Below are 14,884 nucleotides of genomic sequence, written 5' to 3'. Positions count from 1 at the left end.
AGAAAGTTTAAATTTTTAATGTTTATTGCGTTAAATTTAAACAGTATTGTAAAACTCATTTTTTTCTGTGATTATAAATTACAACAAAAAGTAAAAAACTTATTAATTTAAACTTAAAAATACGGGTGAATGAGATTATATTTTAGCAAAATTTGACGTTGATAATTTATTCTTATATCATAATATCACAACTAATCTAGAAAATATATAATTTTAGGAAAAACTAGTTAATTTTTATATGAATTTGTTTTAATATAAATGTTTTTCATATTTATAATAATTACATTTAACACGAAAGAGAGAGAGAGAGAGAGTAGAGAGAGAGAGAGAGAGAGAGAGAGAGAGAGAGAGAGAGAAACACTTCTTATAATTTATTACTTTTTTATTCTAACTTTTTTAGTTATACATTAAATTTTTGCTCAAATTATTTGACTTTTAAATCAAATTTTTATAATTTTATCACTTCTGCTAACATATTGAAATATTTTATATATATGTTTAAATTGAAGGAAATATATGTAGAAAGAGAGAAATAAAAAAACGTTTAAAATTTTGCATGTTAAAAAAGTGTTTTTAAGAATGGTAAATAATATTCTGGAGATTTAAATATCATGATATTTTTAAGAAAGTATAGATTTGAATTGTGTGAAGTTAATGCATTTATTCTTTGGATGTCAAATTTATGACATCTAAGCTCTTTTACCAATTTTTAAATACTGAATAAAAAGACTTATTGTATATTTAGTATCGTTGTTATTATTTTTTTTGTAAATATTTAATCATAAAATGCTTCAAGAAGGCTCAAAGACGCGACTTTCATACATCAATATTTCGTTCAAGCAAAATTAAAATCAGGTAAAAGGCTCTTGAAATAATAATATTAAATAGAGAAAGTCCATATAAGCCAACACAGTTATTTGTGCATAAATTATTATGTTTACAAAAATTAAAGTTTATATAATTATGCAGACGTTTCAACACTGATTTGAATCTTCTTCAGTGCTTGATATAAATACTTGATAAAGTGAAATATTTGTTTAATTCATTAATTCTTTATTCATAAGTCAGTAAAGTAATTAAAAAATTAATAATGTCATTGTGCAATAAAAATAAGTCCGAAAGGACTCATGGAGAATTAAATCGAGTCAATGACAAATCTCATGTTGACGATTCGGGAGTTGATTACAGATTGAGAGCATCTAAATCAAAGCTGAAACGAGTCTTTACATGAGATAATTATGTAAACTTTAATTATTGTACTCAATTAAACAATAATTTACACAAGAATAACTGGCTTTTGCAGGTTTTTCTTCATTTAATAAACATTTCCGACAAGTTATTATACATATTACATACATAATAAATATAATAATTTAAATTTATAATTATTATTTATATTGTGTGTAGAATGGCAAGAAAAGTAATTAATCATTAAAAATCAAAATCGTAAGAAGTATGACTTTAAGAAATATTTATCTATGTTAATTTTTTTATAATAATAAAATGTTTTAAAAAGAATACAAAAAAATTCTACTTAAACAATATAATTGTAATAAAATAATGATACGATAAAATATATGATTTTTTTTTACAGGAAACCGTCCAATAGAAGCTCTCTTCTCGCCCAGACGCCCCTGAGGCAATTGTCTACGGTAAGTCTCTGCAACACTTACCTAATTCTTTCTTTGCACCGCTTGACTCATAAACTTGATGCCTCAATAACATCAAAGCAACAAACTTGTTCAGTCTATGCTTATATAAGAAAGAAATTTCGCTTTTACGTGCAAATCTACTTGAGAAACTTCTTAGGTATATACTTATAAGCATAATAAATTGTTTCTCTGCAATGCAGAATTAAAAATAAACGTAATATTCTGTTGAGTTCAAAAATAATAAATAATAACGAAATATATCGGTGCTAAATAACGCTAAGAAACAACGAAAGAAATTATTTTTTTCGTTTCTAATTAAAAGAAATTATAATCAGAAAATATTTTTGTACGTCGGAGTGAAATCCGCGATTATCCTACTTGAAGTTCGCTAAATCTGGAGATCACGCGAATTAAATTAATTACAATACCCAGTGAAGATAACGATATGCTAATTCATACGTAAGGATGACAAGTTCCACGGCGTAAGTCCCGTAATTGCGAGCGCGACGACAATACGTCGCGTTGTAACGAGCCGAGTTACGGCAATAACCTGCACCAACAGTGCCAATTAATTTATTATAACAATTCTACCTTTCAGTTGGTAAACAATACCGGCGACGGGAGGAATTATGCACAACGAGACTGCTGTGTCACGGTCTCAGTGTATGCGTTTGCGTCTGTGTCCAACTGCCTCTGTATGAGTGCGGCATGCATAATAACTCTAGAGCACCGTAATTAATTGATTGAATTTGATGAAATTTCAAAAAATTAAAATTTTTCGTAAATTTCAAGTTGTCTTAACGCCCAACGATTAATAAGCTCTTTATTATTTTAATTAGGCGATTGACTTACCCTTTTGGAAAATTGAAAAAAGATTAAGAGAAAAAGAGCGTTCTTTTATTTACGAAATCTGTTCTACAATAAATTTAAAGTGGACCTTTTTTTTAACAGAAAGGGAGAAAGAAAGGATTATAAATTTTAAAATTATAAACAATTAAAAATAAAGAACTCAAGTCAAGTTCAAACAAAGGGTAAAATTTTAATTAAAAAAAATACTGAATTTTGATAATTGAAAACTTGAGACAAATGATGGAAGATTAAATTCTGATTGGACGTTTTTATAAGCAAAATTTAGATATTAAATTAAAGAATTTTTAAATAAATGATTTATCAGAACTCTCTCTGTAATAGCTTATATATTTCAAAAGAGCCATTGTCATAATTAGTAATCCGCTTGGGCTTTGTCTTTTATTGTATAATCGATCGCTTTTCTTCGACATTTCAAGAAGCGTTAAAGCGGAAATTGCGAAGACAGAATATGCGCTTGGAGAACTTTGTGTCTAATGACTCGTAAAATTGAATGTCGTGCGTAGAGTATAGGAATAATAATTGATAATAACCACGAAGTAACAAAGATACGATCAGTCACATGACAATCATCGTTGAATATCTTCACTGAAAATTCTCACGAATCTAACAAGATTGGAAACGTCAATACTAAAATATTTCAGAGTTAATAACTGAAACATTTGCTTAAGAATTTTAATAATTTTCCATTGTTTTATTAAACTAAAATACAACAAAGCCCACGTCATTTTTATTAATTTATGTATATGTATATACAGGGAATGGAAAGTTACTTTTTAAAAGTAACTAGTTACAGTTACTCGTTACCGAGTAAAAAATGTAACTAGTTACAATTACAGTTATCGCTTTTTAAAAGTAACTAGTTACAGTTACTCGTTACCGAGTAAAAAATGTAACTAGTTACAATTACAGTTATCGCTTTTTAAAAGTAACTAGTTACAGTTACTCGTTACCGAGTAAAAAATGTAACTAGTTACAATTACAGTTATCGCTTTTTAAAAGTAACTAGTTACAGTTACTCGTTACCGAGTAAAAAATGTAACTAGTTACAATTACAGTTATCGCTTTTTAAAAGTAACTAGTTACAGTTACTCGTTACCGAGTAAAAAATGTAACTAGTTACAATTACAGTTATCGCTTTTTAAAAGTAACTAGTTACAGTTACTCGTTACCGAGTAAAAAATGTAACTAGTTACAATTACAGTTATCGCTTTTTAAAAGTAACTAGTTACAGTTACTCGTTACCGAGTAAAAAATGTAACTAGTTACAATTACAGTTATCGCTTTTTAAAAGTAACTAGTTACAGTTACTCGTTACCGAGTAAAAAATGTAACTAGTTACAATTACAGTTATCGCTTTTTAAAAGTAACTCGTTACAGTTACAGTTACCAAAAAAAGAAAGTAACGCAGTTACCAGTAAAGTTACCAAAAAAGTAACTTGTAACTGTAACTTCGTTACAAGTAACGAGTTACTTCCATTCCCTGTGTATATAATCAATTTTATCAATATTAAAACATAATGTATATAACTATACTACAATATTATCAATAAATACAAATATTGTATTAATTTCATTAACTTTTGCAGAAATTTTTAGAAATAAACATTTTAGTCTTTTGTATTTTTATATAATATTATAATAAAGATATGTTATAAATGTGATTGCTACATGAAAAGAAAATACTCGAGAAATTGGAATAATCAAATTAAATATCTTATACAGTCTTATATAATTGTGACTTAACTAAATTTGCAAATTCTACACACAACTATATAGATCACAGTAATATCGAATTATAAACGATTAAAGTTAAATATTAACACTGAGAAATTTGTTTTCTGTGCGCTTAAAATAATTATATTTAATCAAGCTAATTATTCGGTTAATTTTCACTGTTTACATATATAATAGTTGATATTACTCTTACTGCTTAACAAATTATATTTTTAGCTGTACGTACGTAGATACTATGTATAGATTATATCAATCATTATATAAAGGACCCCGCACCAACTTTATGGATTTTGGCTCTCGGTGAAATTGTTTAAAAATTTAGTATGTTGTTCTCCTTACTGTCTTGAACAAATGTCTCAATGGGCACAAAGTCCAAAAATGTCTAACAACCAAATCATGGAGCGCTAAAGTATGAAAATGCGTCTATTCGCTCGATAATCGGTAAGATTGTTCATCATCATTAAATAAATATCATTATATGAGCATTAGAGTATGTGTGGAAATAGTGAAAAGACAATTTTCTTCTCGGTCTAAGATAGGGAAATTGATCTCCTCTAACTAGTCAGATTACTCAATGGTGTCTCGTCTTACGAGTACGTCACGCCTCGCGAACGTGTTCCTTGTATATCAATGCACCTTGTGTCTGTGTTTTATTAAACAAAAGTTTCTTTAAACCCCGATTACGCCTGGCGCGAGCGTGACAATATTATTATACATGTAATAACGTTTGTGTCAGCTTTGCCCTTAGTTGGTTGAATCGATTCCCGGTCTCACACACACACATGTGAATATGTTACAATCTTATCATCGAGCGAATAAACGCATTTTCATTAGCGCTCTATGATTCGGTCCCTAGGCATTTTTGGACTTTGTGCCCATTGAGACATTTGTTCAGGACAGTAAGGAGAACAACATACTAAATTTTTAGACAATTTCACCGAGAGCCAAAATCTTTAAGATTGGTGCGGAGTCCTTTATGATTTTATTCTTAATTTGGATTTAAATTTGTAATGTACATTACATTTTGATTATTACTTATAAAAATTTAAGATTTTGATACCTAATTTTGCTTGCAAACACAAACATATTTCATATAGAAGAGGTGAGCAACGCAAATAAATATTCTTACAAAGAATATATATAATTGTGTATAGGTATATATATAATTCTCATTGCTCGCACAATAAATTCATAACATTTATTAAACTATACAATCAAAATATACAATTCCCGCTATGACAGCTATTTAAGTGTTTATGGTACGAAAGTAACGCGTACTGGCACGAAGTTATGACGAGCGTACTATGATTTATTTCCATCTTCAAACACAAATAAAATTTTCAATTACGAATAAAATTATTTATAGCAGTTAATTTTCTTTTATTTAATATATTAAAATGTACATGACAACTGTTTACGGTATAAAATAAGCAACGAAATAACCGATCAGCATAAGTACAAAAAGAGAAATTTAATCAGATTTTATGTGCTTCTTAAAAAAGAATTACATATTATTAAAAATTAACTCAAATTTTGAATTATAAAGTAATCTCTTAAAATAAATATTTGTAAATATAGTAAATAAATATATTATAAATATTTTTGTGCATATATTTATTAAAATTTAATTCATAAATTGAGAAATAAAGTTGCACACATTATGTAGATAAACAAAATATACTTGGAACTATAATTCATCTCTTGTCAATTTGCTCCACAATTTGGTCTTTCGTAAATTTAAATCACATACCTAAATACCAAGTACTTTATTCGACTTTATCGATATAGTTATTTTATTGTGCGTAAATTAGTTGGTGCGCTTCCAGTCAACTACGATGCGCTAACTGCGTCTGGAGTGCAACGAACGCGAAACCCGCGACGTGGTAGTCGAATAGCAGAAGGGTTAAAGAGGCCGTAGGGGGTGAGATGTACACTGCTGTAAAAGCAACGACCGAGGCTGACCTGAATTTGCGGTGCGATGAAAAGGGAACGACAAAAGCTGCGATCTGCGGCTCGGGAATGAAAATAGGCTGTGAGACTCTCTCTCTCTCTCTCTCTCTCTATATATATATATATATACACACACATTCTATTAAAAATACACATATAGATACATATCCACATATACATATGTGTGTATATATATTTGTATTTATGTTCACACGTATATACCGTCTCCCTTTAAATTGTAGCGTATCCAATTGTCTCCAAAATCGGAAAAACTGTACAGTTGCGGTCTATGCTATTTAATGCTTAAAGTACTGATGTCGCGGTAGAAAGAAACGATTTCCATTCGCAATATAAAAGTGTGAAACTATTTGCGTCGCAGATAGAAAGTATGAATTTACTTTTGAATCAGAAGAACACCATCTGCCATAATTGAAAAGAGGAACTTCGCAACACATAATTTCCGTAGAAAATAGGTTCGCCTTAAATCTGTAGTTTTAAAAAATGGAGAAAGCACAGTCTCCATTTTCTGTGGAGATTACGCGTTACAAAGGTCCCATACAGACAGCTTCGTGATTTCCATTTTTTAAATATGGATTTCAGGCAGTTTGAAAATAAGGTTCCTCAATTTTCTCGCGAATAAACTCGCAACGAAGCGATAAGCAGCGAAAAGACGAGTAAAACAACGTCGAATAAAGGGATAAACATACGCATTAATATAAATCCCGCATAAATCCCGCGCAAAAAATAATGCACTGTTTATTTTTAATTTAAGCGCAAAAGCAAGTTCCGAAGATAAGCGTGAAACAGGATAAATCATGTTAAAGTTTTACGTCTCTATAGATGATTATTAATGTTTAACGTCGCCCATTTTGCAGCCTTCATTTTTTCTATGGTGCAAATTACAAATAACATCATCTCGTAAACGTCGTACGAGGAAGCGAGTCAGGTGGTAAGATTGGGGAAAGAAAGAAAAGATAGGAAGAAGGGAAAAGAAGATAGCCGAAATTCGTCGGTGTAATCGAGATCGACGTTGTCGATCGTAAAGGTTGAAAGGTATCGTAAATTTGTCCATGACGCGAAAGGGTATACCTGCGAGCGTCAGTTACGTCACTGCTGCGCAGCACGTCGGAGGAGCTCCGTAGATCCGAAGACACCCACCACTGCGGAGACTTCTGAACCGGGGCAAATTAGTTCCGTTCGAATTTCGTGTCGTAATCCCTGAGCACGCGAGGAACGTCAGAAAGAACGACGTTCGTATAAAGCGTCCTGTACTCCCGCGTTCCTCCCCCGTGGATTCTCGCGAACGTGAGAGCTTCGCCACAGTACACGTTTCCGATTTTTAAACAAAATATCGCGCGCACGTAGTTTGGTTCGAAGCATGCTACACTCTTATCGCACAATGGGCGACGTTAAACGTTAATAATCATCTATAGAGACATCGAACTTTAACATGATTTATCCTGTTTCACGCTTATCTCCGGGACTTGCTTTGCGCTTAAATTAAAAACAAACGGTGCATTGTTTTTTGCGCGGGATTTATATTAATGCGTATGTTTTTTTTTTTTTTTTTAATAAAGAAAACTACGTTATTCAATGGGATATAATCATATAATAGTTAATAATAAAAATAAAGTTTTGAAACATTTTTTAAAAACAATTTTATTCTTTGTAACATTTTGTTTCCTACTTCTTTTCATCAGGGAAGAAAAGAGGGTGCAGCTCTCAGGGGATATTAAGTTATATTTATATAATAATAATAATAATAACTTTATTGTGTGTACTGTTAACATTAAAAAGATAAGAATACAGTAATATTGATATCACATATCAGTTGTCTTTTTTTTTTTTTTTTTTTTTAATAAAGAAAACTACGTTATTCAATGGGATATAATCATATAATAGTTAATAATAAAAATAAAGTTTTGAAACATTTTTTAAAAACAATTTTATTCTTTGTAACATTTTGTTTCCTACTTCTTTTCATCAGGGAAGAAAAGAGGGTGCAGCTCTCAGGGGATATTAAGTTATATTTATATAATAATAATAATAATAACTTTATTGTGTGTACTGTTAACATTAAAAAGATAAGAATACAGTAATATTGATATCACATATCAGTTGTACCACAATAGGCTGAGCGACAGCTAAGCAGCTGATTTAAAACCGTATCTGAGTACGGCTATATATGATATATATGTATGTATTCCTTATAACTAAATAAATAATACATAAGCAAAAAATATATAAAAAAACAAAATTTATATTTACACGGGAAGATCATAACTAATACATTTTTTTGACGCATTATTGTATTTCTCATCTGCTGTAAATTCATTCGTATTAAAGAAATTGAATAACTCACTTTTACTATCTCAAATCCATATTTATAAAATATTAAAGGTATGCAGAAGTTTCAGTTGAAAAAGATTTTTTATTTACATGTAATATATAAGTACTTTTCTTCTATTTTTTTTTTTATGAAACATTTAATTAACGAGTTTTTTTAATAGTGTTTGGCATTACAATTTTCATTCAAATTAAAAGATTCTTAATGGAACACATCTTTTATATTTCATGTCATATATAAAAGAATCTTTATATCAACATTACTGTCTTTAAAATAACGAAACCGACATTAGCATAACAGACAATATCCTTACCAAGAACAAAGCAGATTGATTTACATGCTTTAGCAGCATTTTTTCTCTGCTGGAATACCGAACGTAACGTTGAATACAAAGCTTTTTCGTAAAATTATACGCATCATTAAATTATAAAGTATAGCGTTTCAGATAATTCGATATCATTCTTACAAATATATGAAAAAAGGCGATAATTATTTGAATTTAAAATAATTATACCAGAACGTTGAAAAAAAAAGACTAAAACTTCTACATACGCGCGCGCGCGCCTAATAATAATTATGAAAGTTTTACAGGTTCATGAAAAAAAGATTTATGTCACACATTATATTTTTTTATTTTATAAATACATGATAAATACATAAAAAAATTGAATTTGTTTTTCGGGCACTTTTTCTCGTAAAATCCCATTTTCATAATAAAAAAAAAAAAATAATTATAATACAATAAAATTCAAAACAGAAAAACTTCAAATGGATAGTTCTCCGCTGACATCCATCGTATCGCAGAATCAAACTTTCCTCATTGAGAATGGAACACATAAAGATCGTAGAACTTTCTCATTCAGATGTGCTTACAAAGAGCTCTAGCTGGCCTGGTTGCGTCCACATAGATGACGATTCAAACAAGGAACTAATGAGCTAGTTCTCTCGATATTCCTTTCTTCTTTTATCTTAACAATCTAATATTACATTTGATTAGAATTTATAAAAACCTTTATTAAATTATACAAACGCAGTTTTTGTCAAAATACTCTCTTATCATATAATATATAGAATTATTATTATTAAAAATTTTTTATATAGTTATTAAATGATTAGACAGATGATATTAAAACTATTTTTTCTAGCTTATTGTTTGCATTTTTAATAAATTAAAAAAGCTTGTTTTTCTCATACATTTATATATTTATAAAAATTTTATTTGCAAAACGCGATAGTAAAATACATATATAATTTTTTTATCTTCTGTAGTAACTTTACATTTAACATATAATATATTTGACAGATAATATTGATATTATAAGAATTTCTATCATATATTTTAGTATTTGTTATTCAATAATATCTATACGGTTGTTCGATTTTGATATTTTTGTACTTCGACATTTCTACGGTATAATAATTTTACAAATAGAATTAAATGTATATTCATTACTAAAATTGCAATGTTTTAACAAATTTCTTTCAATAATACAAGCTCTTTTGAAAGATTTATTACTTCATATAAATTTGTCGGTACGTATTGCGGTAAACAACACGTATACCGTTACTGTGATATTAGATATGTTATATTTTCTCGATTGTTTCAAACTTTATATTGCTTGTGATGTCTCCCCGTCGTGAAGACGACGAGGATCTCGTATCGCTTCGTTAAGCGCACGAGTTAAAGCGACGACGATCCGGTTGGCTGACTGTGTCTCTCCTATCCGCGGAATCGAGCCGTTTAGGACTACATTCGACGAGAATTTCCACTAGCGAAGCCACGTAATAGCTTTCGGTAGTTTGAACGCCTACAGAGTAATTTGTTTCGGGGAGTGAGCTGGGCGAACCAGGGAGGGAGAGCGAGAGCGGAGGGCGTTCGTTTAGCCATTCGTTCCTGGATGAATTTTATTGAAACTTTATGAACGAAAGAAGAGCTGTGTTCCAGATTCGGCACGACAGAAAGGAAATTGGAAACAGAAACAGGATCATCGCGGGAGTGATAACTCGTGCGATGAGTGTCCGCTTTTCAGGCAAATCGATTGTCTCTGTATATATGTAATGGTTACAGTGGTAACCGCTTGAGATAATTGAAGAAAATATAGTGAAGACAATCTCTCATATGCAGTACGTGGAAATTAATACATAAATGATATTCAAACCTTTATGTGAAATTTTTTATATATTGTTCAAAAAACATTTTACTTTTTTTCACATATGTATATATTTTGTCTATTAAATTTTGATATTGTTTTTAAAAACAACGATTTTACCGTACATTGTTTATACAAGTTTTGAATAACCAACTTAAAATATTTTTAATTGATGTCCAAAGAGAGAATGGATTTCTGTCAAAATCAAATTCGCTTGGAATTAAATCTTCCCATTTAATTTCAAAAAATATCTCGAAAAGCTTTTTGATTTATCAATGCAATTAATTTTCTTTAGTGACATCTTTCCCTGTTTAAAAGAACGATATTTCTGCGAAATGGTTCGTTATAATCATTGGTGGTGATGTAACATCACATTTATTTATTCATTTATCGTGAGAAAAGATGGAAAGAGAGAGGGGGGGGGGAGAGAGAGAGAGAGAGATAGTAAAGAAAAAATGGAAAAGAAAAGAACGATAAGGAGTCATATTTTTCAGCTCGTTGTGCCATTCGTCACGACTAAAGAGACGATTGATATGCTGAACGAGTAGTCCCCGACGACGTAGATGGATGGTATCTAGATTCCGTGGATCGCAGGTGCGATTCATACTATTACCCAAAACCCCTCCTTTACTATCGACCTCTTTTCTGTTCGCATTATTCATCTTCTTATTGCGCTGAATTTAGGGAACACTTAAATAACTGAGATGAGAAAGAGAAAGAGAGATTAATTAAAAAGGTTATTAAACTGAAAACGTCAATTTCTCCCTTTTAGCATACCTAAAATATTATCCTATTTAAAGGAGAAACTGGCGTATAATCTTGAAAAACAAATTGAAATTAGGCTTTGAAATATGCAATCAACGGATAAAAATAGGTGATAGGAGCCAATATAAGGAATTGGAGGAAGCAAGCAACAAATTTTTTCTATCATGAATCTGTCGATATATCTGACCAAGCATTATTAACGATAAACGAACGAATATACATTTTGATTTGATACTCTCCCTAGCAGGTACAAAGTCAAAGTAAACAAAATCGATCAAAAACACAAAACAAATCAGAACGAGACTTTTCATTTGGTCAAATTTATGTATTTTTGATCGATTAAATTTTCTTTAATTTTATATTCACTGAGAATAAGGGTCCCAATTTTAAACTGAAAAGTTTGTTTATCATTAATGAAGTTTATCATTAATGAACCGAATATTCGGTTATTAGGTAGATTGATTAATTTATGATTCAACATTTATTATTACCTATCAACATTTATTATTACCTATCAGCCATGTTTTATTGAACGTCTACTTGAATAATTTCTAACTTCCGCATATCTACATATATGGTATACATTTTGATTTGGTTTACTGTAAAATAAATTATTTCTTGGACTACGATGTTAAATTACATTTTTCATGCTACGTTAGGCGTTACTAGTAAAGACATTCGAGAGTGAAATAAAGATCTATGTTACCCGTTCCGGATCTTCCAGTGATTTACAACTACCTAAACATTAAAAGGCTCCGTCTTTCGAAAACTTATATTTGAAACAACTTGATTTTAAATTTTTCGTTTAATCGTACATCTTAATTTCAAGTATTATGTTGATTTCAATTTTTCTACCGGCTGATACATAAACTTTCCTAGAATTGATCGTAAACTGCTAGTTGCCAAGATTTTTTCGCTTTTTGATACGCGGAGGGAAGTGTAACGCGACCGAGACGAGGCCGAGAGAGAGAGAGAGAGAGAGAGAGGAAAGAGATAACTCACCCCGTGAGTTTTCACGGCGCGGATAGCGAAGTTTCTCTTCCATTTCGCTGCTCCACACCGTCTCCCCCTCACTGCCCTGCGAATCACCGGCTTGTTCTCGGCTCTACGTTAGGCTTTATGAAAATCCCGTTGAAGTTTAGTCGGGCGAAATGGCGCTGCAAAAGTTCCGCAAATGCGGCGGCTGGTGCAACGTCGTACGCTTTGTCTTATACTCGTCCGGCTTGTTCTCCGTTATTTCCCTTACGGAGGAAAAAAATCTTTCGACGGAACGGAAAGAAAAGGTAATGGAAGAAGGAACACTTTTCACTTTTGCTGAGGAGTTCTGAAGGCTGTCCCCATTATGAAAGAGCACAGCCGCGAAGTACCGTTTGATGAATTATGCATGTAAATCACAATTGGCTTTTCACGAATAACAGTATGTCATTGTGTATACAGAGCGGAGTTCCGAAACATTCCACCTTATTAATTCCAGATTCTTCGATCGCTTTGGATCTAAACTGGGGAACATTTCGAGGATGACCTTCATACTTGCTGCCATTTTTTTTTACTAATTTAAATCATTTTAATGTCAATATTTTAATATTTATGTTTTTTTATTTTGAATATATGTATACATACATATATATATTTTTATATACGTATATGCATATACACATATATGTACAATATGAAATACAATAAGACATATCAGATTTTAAATTTAAAAACTAAAGAAACAAGACCAGTTGAAATTAAACAGGTAATTTTGCTATTTAATTAAGTTTTATAAATGTTTTATTAAATTTTTGAAATTGTGTTGAGCTACCTGACTTTGATAAAAGAACTTTCAAAAAACTTTTGCACATCTTGAGAGTAATTAATCTCCGTATCGAGAACATTTATTCATCATAATGGGGCCTCGAGAGTTTTTGAACGAGCCAGAAGCACGACCAAAGTTTCGACATTCAGCAAAACTTCATTACGATTGATAAATGAAAGAAACTTTCCTTATAGTTCAAGTATAATTATAGAAAAATGTCGAATTAATCGCTTTTATTATTGTTTTTCTCTAAAATTTGCTTTTTTATGTGAAACATCTAAATTATTTACGATCGTATATGTATTATATGACAGTGTTTCCATATAAAATGGCTACCCCTTTTATCTCGTAAACTAACACAGATAGATCCAATAAATATGATATCAAATTGTATACATATATAAGCAGTTTAATAAGTTAGTGACTTTTCAGAAGAACACTAAAAAATAAGTTAAAATTTGGTTAAAAATGTAAAAAATCTATTTCTTATTTATGTACATAAAAATAAATTCTATACATAACATAAGAAGATTCATAAAAATTAATTAATTCTGCTACTTCCAAATAGTTACATTTTTGTGTAGACAGAAATTTAAAAAAGATTTTAATAATAAATTAGAAATTGTAAATTTAAGCAACGGAAACTCGTGTGTAATGACGTCTACTGCGTTTCCACAAGTTTCGAACATCTGTGATCTACTTCATCGAGTAATACGAACTAGCAGAGAATTTGCGCTGGTACAAGGCAGTTAACGATTCGGAGTTGAGATTTCGTAGATGTGTGCAAGCCGTTCGTTCACAACGAATGTGTTCCTTCACAATTTCGTCTTTGAAAGTGTAGATATTACTATTAGGCAACTATCTTCGCGATTATTCATCTTTTTATGAAAGTTTTGCCCGTTTCATCATAACAGGCGCGAAGGCTACGGAATTATCGGAGCGAGTCGATGATAACTGACGATAACGAGCGAAACGACTTCGTAATGATCCATGTATCATTTCAACTATCTAGCGTAGCGGTCGAAAGTTTATCTTGTTATCGCGCTACCGGGGCAAACCTGTACGTCTTGATGACCGCCATCTAACCAGTATAGAACAAGATAAAGTGACTCCAGTCGTAGCCAACAGAACGTGACTCTTTTAGACCAGAATCGTAGATCTCAGCTTTGTGGTACTCGCACGTTTTCACCGGAGATTTTATTAGCCGTCCTCGAGACCGACCTAAAATGAGAAAAACGAGTGACTTTTCATCGTAACGAAATAATGACGACGATAAAATTGATTTAATCGTCAGACTTTTCCGTGAAGGGACGTATTAAATCGAGAAATTTAAAAAGTCAAAACAACAAAATATCATTTTACAAAATTAATAATCAAATGATACTTTGTTTTAATATGATTACAATAAATAGTTATTATAGTGTTAAGAATAAATCCAGGGTACGAGTAAAGTGAGTTTTGTTAATGCGTAAATTATATATTTAGAGCGATAAAATATAATTCGAAAGCAATTAAAATATACTTACTTAACGAAATTAATTGCAAATGTTTCGATTTGGAACTCTGGATTTAATTTAAGTCCTTTTCATGCGAAAGTCACATACAAACTGACTTT

General features: G+C 30.7%; 1 protein-coding gene across 1 annotated transcript in view; it reads left to right on the top strand.

The window, feature by feature from the left end:
* Positions 1-1,593: 1,593 nt before the first annotated feature.
* nAChRa3 (nicotinic acetylcholine receptor alpha3 subunit) overlaps positions 1,594-14,884 on the top strand; it is a 73,486-nt gene continuing 60,195 nt past the window's right edge. Inside the window, exon 1 of the mRNA XM_018538846.1 lies at positions 1,594-1,652. The gene's annotated coding sequence lies outside the window, so the exon portion shown is untranslated. The remainder of the gene's footprint in view (positions 1,653-14,884) is intronic.

Source organism: Cyphomyrmex costatus, unplaced genomic scaffold, assembly GCF_001594065.2.
Source record: "Cyphomyrmex costatus isolate MS0001 unplaced genomic scaffold, Ccosl1.0 scaffold199, whole genome shotgun sequence".
Lineage (NCBI taxonomy): Eukaryota > Metazoa > Arthropoda > Insecta > Hymenoptera > Formicidae > Cyphomyrmex > Cyphomyrmex costatus.
Note: the sequence above shows the minus strand (reverse complement) of the source record. Positions and strands in the feature narration are given on the sequence as shown.